This window comes from Littorina saxatilis, linkage group LG13 (genome assembly GCF_037325665.1).
Source record: "Littorina saxatilis isolate snail1 linkage group LG13, US_GU_Lsax_2.0, whole genome shotgun sequence".
In the NCBI taxonomy this organism is placed as follows: domain Eukaryota; kingdom Metazoa; phylum Mollusca; class Gastropoda; order Littorinimorpha; family Littorinidae; genus Littorina; species Littorina saxatilis.
Genome location: NC_090257.1, coordinates 43057430 through 43066210, shown reverse-complemented (window position 1 = coordinate 43066210; position 8781 = coordinate 43057430).

Here is an 8781-nt window from a genome sequence, read left to right as displayed (position 1 = left end):
GACTGTCCTTCCGCATGAAAACGTACACATGAAATTCTGCAAGCAACTTTTAGGAGTACACAGAAAATCAATGAATTTCCCAGTACTGGCTGAATTGGGCAGATTTCCGATCAGCACAAAAATATTGGGACAGATCATATCATTTTGGTTACACATCATGGAATCTGACCAACATGGGCTTCTTAGGCAAACTTACTCAAGCCTTCTCTCACAAGAACATAAAGAGGAAAATAAATGGCTCTTATTTGTACGCGAGTTCCTGACTTCCTCAGGCTTCAAACACGTGTGGCAAAACCAAAGCACAATACACCCGGCAAGACTGAAACACGCGCTAACAAAACATGTAGAAACTCAATTTGTCAGGCTCTGGAGGACAAAAAAAGAAGGAAACTCCTCTAAACTACAGTTTTACAAGGGAGTGTCACACGACTACTCTCTACAACCCTATCTTTTGCTAACACAAGAACACAGACAGGCTATGAGCAAACTACGTATAAGTGCCCATGACTTAGAAATCGAAAAGGGCAGATACACGGGAACACCAAGGGAGGAAAGACTATGCAGAAACTGTGGAGTGGTGGAGGATGAACTTCATTTCCTTGATTCATGTACAATGTATGCTCATCTCAGGCAACAGTTATTACCGAATACTTCCACCGGCAGTGATGAAATAAGAGTCAGTTCTCTGTTTACTGACAGCGACATCCAAAGGCAATTGGCAAAATATGTGTACGATTGTTTTCAACTACGCAGATGCAATGCGTCTTCCGACTGTCCTCAATAACCTATGCTCATCTTCAGGTCCTCTTTGTTCACCCTGTTCCACTTGGTTTTGTATTACATGTATGTTATGTTATATTGCTATTTTTTTCCTGTACTTATGTATCTTGAATGTGTCAATAGGCTATGTGCTTTAATGACAATAAATTCTGATTCTGATTCTGATTCTGATTCACACACACACACATATATACACACACACACTCACACATATACTCACACATATACACACATATACTCACACATATACACACACATACACACGCTCTCTCTCTCTTTCTCTCTTGCTTCCCCCCCCCCTCCCCACCTCTCTCTCACTCTCTCCGTTAGACTTTTTTTTCTCCACTGAGACGACACCGCAGCGTCCATAGATGACGAGAAACACGACATGCTTTGCGCCGCAGATCAGTCTGAAACGCTCCCTTCAAAGGGAATCCATGTCCCATTCCAATCCAATCATTCCTCCTGCACTGCGCGTGCTTCTGGCCCCAGGCAAACCCTTTGTTCTCCCGAGGAGGGTCGGGGGTTCGTGCAGGCAGCTAGGGGTTGAGGGAAGTCGGTCTGGCCATAGACCAACAACGGTCTGGCTTTTTACTGGCGCACTGGGGCATCATCAGGTCGGTCAATGACGTCACTTGGCCAAGACTTCACCCTACTGACCCAGTGATCTTAACAGTCAGCGGGGGTGGCATTGGCACACAGGATGGGCGACATTTCGGGGGGGGGGGGGGGGGGTACAGGAGGACGGCGGACGGTGGGAGAGACCAGACAGGGAAACTGCAGAAGGTACGCTGCCAACGTGTATTTGCTCGCGACTGGTGCGTCTTGGGACTGTTGCACCTTTTCCACAAATACTATCTGTCTTTCTTCTTCGTCAACCTTTTTACATTTGGTCCATTTTTGACAAAATGTTTTATTATGGGGGCGAGGACGCCCCCATTCTATACGGATAGTTTCGAGGTTGACCATGGGCAGCGCCATTTTGTTGTGAAATACGTCATCAGTTTGTGTACACAGGAAGTTGTGACATCCGTCACCCTATGGGAGGGGTGACGTCAAAATTGTTCATCTGTAGAAAGTTGTGAAATCCGTCACCCTATGGGAGGGGTGACGTCAAAATTGGTCATCACAGAGTTTGTGTAACACAGGAAGTTGTGAAATACGTCACCCTATGGGAGGGGTGACGTCAAAATTGTTCAACAAAAACATGATATGTCGCATTGTGCAGGGTCAACTGCAACAAACTCAAACCGAGCCATTCATACCTAGCTGTATTTGAGTGACTTATATACCCGACATTTTTATTTCTTATTTTTAGCACAGGTGTAGGAAAAATCATGAACCAAAATGTTATTTATTTTCTAATTTAACATTTTTTTTACAAATATGACCATGGTCTTTTAAACATACAGTGACATTAAACATTGTTATGTTAAAAAAAAGAAAAAAGAAAAAAAGCTTTTGTGCACAAATCAGAAAATACATTGTACATTTTACCTACAGGCCAAACCGTGAGTGTCTGTGGCAAAGCCCGACCCAGGAAATTGCACTGATTTTATATTTAGATCAGAGAGAAATTGTCAAGAACAGGCGCTTGCATTTGGATGTGTCCAATGATAGTAGGTTTGGTTGTGATCAATCAGAATAATGTAGGAATAAAAATGTATGACAGTTTAGTATGATGACATGTAATTCACATATGCTGAAATATGATATTATACATCATGTAATATTATTATGGCTGTTGCCATGACCATGAAACCCAACAAAGGTTTAATGTGTGGAGAAAAGTGCAGTACACCTATGGTTCTTTTTTTCGTATTCCTTATTTCCCCAATGAAAGTCCTGTAAAGCGTAATAGTACAAAAGGGCATCCAGTACAAATCGCCAGTGCATAAATAGGTCACTTTAACCCGACAACTTGTGTGCACCAGAATTGGGTTTTTCCTCTTTCTCTTAGCAAGACTTTGGTGCCAAGCGGTTAATCGCTTGCATCTGTAGCACTGGCCCCGACCTGACCGGACTTGAACAGGGCAAGCTGACCCCGAGAGGCAGTTGCTCTGGGCCCCAAGTACACACCCCCCCTCCCCCCTTTTCTTTTGTTCTTAGGCTCTCTGTCGGTGCACCCATGGTGCCGAGATCAGCAGATAGCGGACTGACAGCAGCACGGTCTTTGTTCTAGCACTCCAATTCCCCCCCCCCCTCTTTCCGCCCCTCCCCAAGATAAAGGACCGAAATGGAGGCTGAGCTGGCAACTCTCCTAGTTGTACGGTACAGAGTGACAAACATTTGAGTTTTGGAATATTTTAATGACGTTTTAATCCTCTCGCTTTCGGATGCAACACATTCTTTCTCCCCTTCCTTTAGGTTGCTAAGAATGGAGTTAGTGTTCTTTTTGCCTCTGCACACATACGTGCGCATGCACGCACACTCTCTCTCTCTCTCTTGCTCCTTTCTTTTATTCTGCGCCCTTTTCCTTGATATTCCCTGTATTCATATACGCGCGATACGTGTACTTTTACGTTAATTACATAATACTGATGGTGTACAGAGAGAGTAAACCGAGTGTGTACAGGAGGAGATACAGTACGGATAGCCCGTGTCTTGAGCAGAGAAAGTAGGTCATTTTAAGCTGACCACTTTTATGCTGCCAGATCTGAGTTTTGCTCTATTCCTTAGCAAAACTCCGGTACCGAGCGATTTAATTGCTTTCACATGTGTTGGTAAGGCCAGCGGGTCCGGCCCTGGGAAACCGAGCTATCGCTCTAGTTCCCCCATCCCCCTCTCGCAACTGGACTTTACACCCCCCCCCCCCCTTTTCCCTGTAGCCGTAGGAGATGATTCGACTTGGAGATTTTAGAGTCTTCTTTGCCCCGCCTTTCTTGCAATGTTTTGATTACAGGGCCGTTTTTGAACATAACACATAAAGTCCCTTTTTGTTTTAGGACCGTCTTTTGTTAAGTTTGACGATCAGTTCTTAGGAAGGTTTTTATGAAGAGAGGCATGTTCTTTTTACCCTCTCTTTCGTTTGTTGATTATTATGCTTGACGTGTTCTGCTGCTATGCTCCCAAACACGTACTCTCTCTCTCCCTATAATATTTTGCCGTCCTTTTTCTCGGCGTCCCTTTTTGTTCGTATATTCAATATATGTATTCAGTAGAATGTAGGCGTTATGTTAATCATATATGTGGCGTATGCGAATGTATAAAGACAGATGAAACCGCCGGGGTGTGCCGGTGTTTTTGTTATGGCAGTGACCGTTGTTGCTTTGAGCACGCAGCATTTTTGTGGGGTTTTTATGAGCATGGATTTGCCGTTTGATATGAGCGTCTAGCAGATATTTTGTATGTTAGAGAAGAAGCATTTTTGTGTGAACATAATTGCTCAGTCTTTGAGAGACAGAGTGTAACTGGAAGTTTTGCAGTTTGTCTGCGTTTTGGTCTACCTACAAGTGTTTGGTATCTACAGATGCGTTGTAAGCTTGGTCGTTTGATGGCATATGTATGTATATCGTTTTTCATGTGGGTTTTCTTAATAGAAGAACTTTGGTGTATGTTTGAGGAGTTTAACTTCAGTTTGTAAGGAGGCTGGCAGCAGGCTCGGAGCCCTCCACCTCCCCTCCCTTTTGCTCCCGCGCTGCCAGAGCGGGATTCTCATTGGTCCTGCTAGGGTGACGTAGGAGGAAACCCCGTTAGCTATAAAAGACCCCTGTCCCCGTGAGGTCGGGAGACGTGTGAGCGAGTAGGGTGCCTAATAAGTGCCTGAAACATGCGTCTCCCCTGTTTTAGAGTCAGGGTCATCAAAACTACCACGGAGGAGTTGCATTGAGTCGGGTTAAAGGTGTGGGAACCTTTCCTTATGCTTGGTGTTTCTCCTCAGATTTGCGTGTGGTCCGGATGGTATGTGTGCCTTAGTGCCTGACCTGACAGACCACGTCCTCGATACGCAATTCTTGTCCCACTGGCAATAGTGAGCAGTGCGCGCTGTTCACTTGGTTACCACGAGGCTTATTAGAGTAGTGCGCGCTACTCTAAAGGTTACCAACACGCGGTGATCGAGTGGCGTCACTCGATTTTGTCCAGGCCCCGAACCCCTGCCCGATTTTTCATCCAGATTAGGACTTAGGTTTTGTTTTCAAAGAATCAGTTAGATCGCTAGGGTACCTACGGGTCATGCCCGATTTTCCAGCATTTTAAAGACTCAGATTTTATTTGTTAGTGTAGTGTTTAGACTGTATTAAAGCCAACCTAGATTTTGTATAGATATATTTTCTATGGAAGAACTCACGTAGCCCATGTATGTTTTATGATTGTTGTTTTGGTTTGAATACAATTTGGAACCCTATCGCACTCTTGTCGGCTTTATATTCGGTGTTGACTTTGTATTTTGTTCGTCTGTTCGTCTGGTGCGTGTGGTTTGAATGCCATCCTGACAAATGTCCTTTAAGACCGCACGTACAGTAACACCTTAGACGCAGACAGTTTCCGTGAAGCTACCACCGCTCGGCTTTACAAATGTAATGTAATTCAAAATACCAAAACCGAGCACCTATTAATCTCGTCTTTGCGCGTGAAGATTGAGGCCGTCTGCCAGTAGCGGTTAGGTCATACAGTGGAACCCCTCTCTAGCGACCTTTAAAATGTTGACAAAAATCGGTCCTTGTGGAGGAGGGTCCTTACAGAGGGAGGGGGCGGAGTCAGGGGGCCACAAAGAAAGTCAGATTTAAAAAAAAAAAGAAAACAGAGAAGTTTGAGTTGCTGACGACCGTTCTCTCTGAAAGCAAACTGCTTCGATTTCATGTTTGTCCTTGGTGTCCACCAGTTCTGGTGCATGTACTACCCTGGCCAAGTTTCCTCTCAAGACATCAAAGAGACCGCCCCAGTATACTCTACAGCCTCTGGGCGAACCACCTCTCATAGCTAAAACTGGGTCAATGACCCCTGGGAAGAAGGTCAGTGTCTATAAAAATTTTACTCCTAGGCCTGCGGCCAGGGGGGGGGGGGAGTATACCGGTACCATTTGAGAATCAGACCAAATGAGAATTGAACCATTTGAGAACATCCTTTTTTTTCAATCACTACATCGAAGGCCTGCGGCCCGGGGTTCACATGGGTTGGTTTGTTTGTTTGTTTCAAACCCACACCCATATACACACATTTCCCATTTAAACCATTTGTCGGCCCCCTGTCGATATTTATCGACTAAGTTCCTTGTTAACATATACGGGGAATCGAAACGAGGGTACGTGTGGTGTGTGTATGTGTGTATGTATGTGTGTATGTATATAGTGATTCCGAGTAAACTACTGGATCGATCTTCATGAACCTTTACACGAGAGTTCATATGATATCCCCAGAATTTTTTTCTCTCACTTTATTTGATAAATGCCTTTGCTAACGTCACATCCGGCTGTTTGTGAAAGTTGGCGTGGCACTGTCACACTCTCATTTTTCAACCAAATTGATTTACATTTTGGTCAAGCAATCTTCCACAAAATCCGGACTATGGTATTGCATTTCAGCTTGGAAGCTTAAACAATAGTTAATTAGTTTGCTCATTAAAGTTGTCATTGAAATCACATTTTCAGAAGCAGATTAAAAACTGATTGTATTGTATTCCTCATCTTCTCCTGATTTCAAAAATATATAAATGTCATAGATATGTCATGTTTACTGTAACAATATATAGATATGTCATGTTTACTGTAACAATATATAGATATGTCAAGTTTACTGAACAATATATAGATATGTCAAGTTTACTGTAACAATATATAGATATGTCAAGTTTACTGTAACAATATATAGATATGTCAAGTTTACTGTAACAATATATAGATATGTCAAGTTTACTGTAACAATATATAGATATGTCAAGTTTACTGTAACAATATATAGATATGTCATGTTTACTGTAACAATATATAGATATGTCAAGTTTACTCTAAAAATGTGCTCACAATGAAATCTCTTCTTCTTCGTACGACGGTTGTGTCAGACTCGGAATCTGGAGGATGCCATGAACATGGACGTTCTTTCCAGGTCCTCCAGTGCTCCCCACATTTTGGTCCTCAGATCTGTTTGGTCAGGCCATGTCTGGATCCGCAGTTGGTCGAGGAGGGGACATGCTTGGAGAACATGTTCTGGAGTCTGATCTCCCTCTCCACAGTCACATGTGGCAGACTCTGCTACACCTATCCTCCTTAGGTGTGCTTTGAGGCAGCAGTGTCCAGTGCGGAGGCGGAAGTTGATAGCCTGCTCAGCACGGCTTAGGAGATGGAGGGGGTCTTGGTGTGGCTTGTAGCCAGAGGTTTTGTTGGTAAATTTCTCTTTCCATCTGTGTTTTATGAGGGTCTTTGCCTCACAATGAAATAAAATAGGTGTGCAGAAAGTATTACGGTCGCATGCTTCGCGGAGACGAGCGTGACGCGTCTCGGTCTTCGGTTAAGGTTAGCCGGGACTATATCTAAATATTGTCCCGGCAAAGACTGGTATGTCACGGTGTGTAAACTGATTCCGTTCATATACCGGATGTTTCCGTTCGTTGCTTGGGGGAAAAACGTGGCGGTAAGTAGTGTGGGCTGCGCACTTTTGTGATATTGCAGGAATTAGGTAGCTAATTGGTTGGGCTATGTGTACGATAAGTACCAAGGTGGTAGTAATCCTCATGATAACACACGCGGGCCAAACGTGGAAGAATTGCCTGATTTAAAAAAAAAAAATTTGTTTTTGTTTTTCTCGCTTTGTTATCAAATTTGACCCCTGATTTGCACATGATCACCAAAACCATTTCCTGTTACGACATTTCGCTTGAACAGAAGTTTATAGAAACCCATGCATGGCTTTTGTACAATTATTTGTCTTTTGAAAACATGCAGATTCCGTTCGTACAAAAGTTCATGTTTCCGTTCGTACGAAAAGCGTTTCCGTTCGTACACATTCAATAGATCAGGCACAAACAGGCCACCACTTCAAGTTATGTGTGTTCCAATGGTCGTCATATAGCACAGAGTACGCCTACGAGTGATATTGGACCGATGCATTGCTTCTATTTGTAGGCTTATTTTAGTAAGTGTGTGGGTACAATGTTTGCGTGTAACGATATGATGTGAATATGCGATGTGAATGTTACTACATGCATGGCTGATTGATTGATTAATTGATTGATTTTACAGACACACAGTCAAGCTTGTAATTTCTCTTTTAGAGATGAATAAAGATTATTGTATTGTATTGTATTGTATGTGAATCATAAGACGTACTGAATTTGCATCAATCCAAATCACGGGCGTCATATAACGCTTCACGCGACTTGTTTAATTATAAGAAGCTTGTGAAGAAATAACAGCCATTGTGTTTTCGGAAAAGAGATAACAACTATTGTGTGTGTTTTTTTAATAGCAATTTGCCTGATATGATGATTAGGCAACTTTAATGCTGCCACACACACACACACACACACATATATATATACACATACACACACACATGCATACACACACACATACACACACACACACACACACACACACACACACACATACACACAAAGGCGCGCGCGCGTGCATGCATACACCAGCAAACATCACAACGCAACACAACACAACACAACACAACACAACACAACACAACACAACACAACACAAAACAGTATAACACAACACAACACAACACAACACAAAACAGCATAACACAACACAACACAACACAACACGACACGACACGACACAACACAACACAACACAACACAACACAACACAACACAACACAACACAACACAACACAACACACCATAACACGACACACAACAGTATAACACAACACAACACAACACAACACAAAACAGCATAACACAACACAACACAACACAACACGACACGACACAACACAACACAACACAACACAACACAACACAACACAACACAACACAACACAACACAACACAACACAACACAACACAACATACGCTCTCTCCCAAGTCGACAAACCACAATTATATCA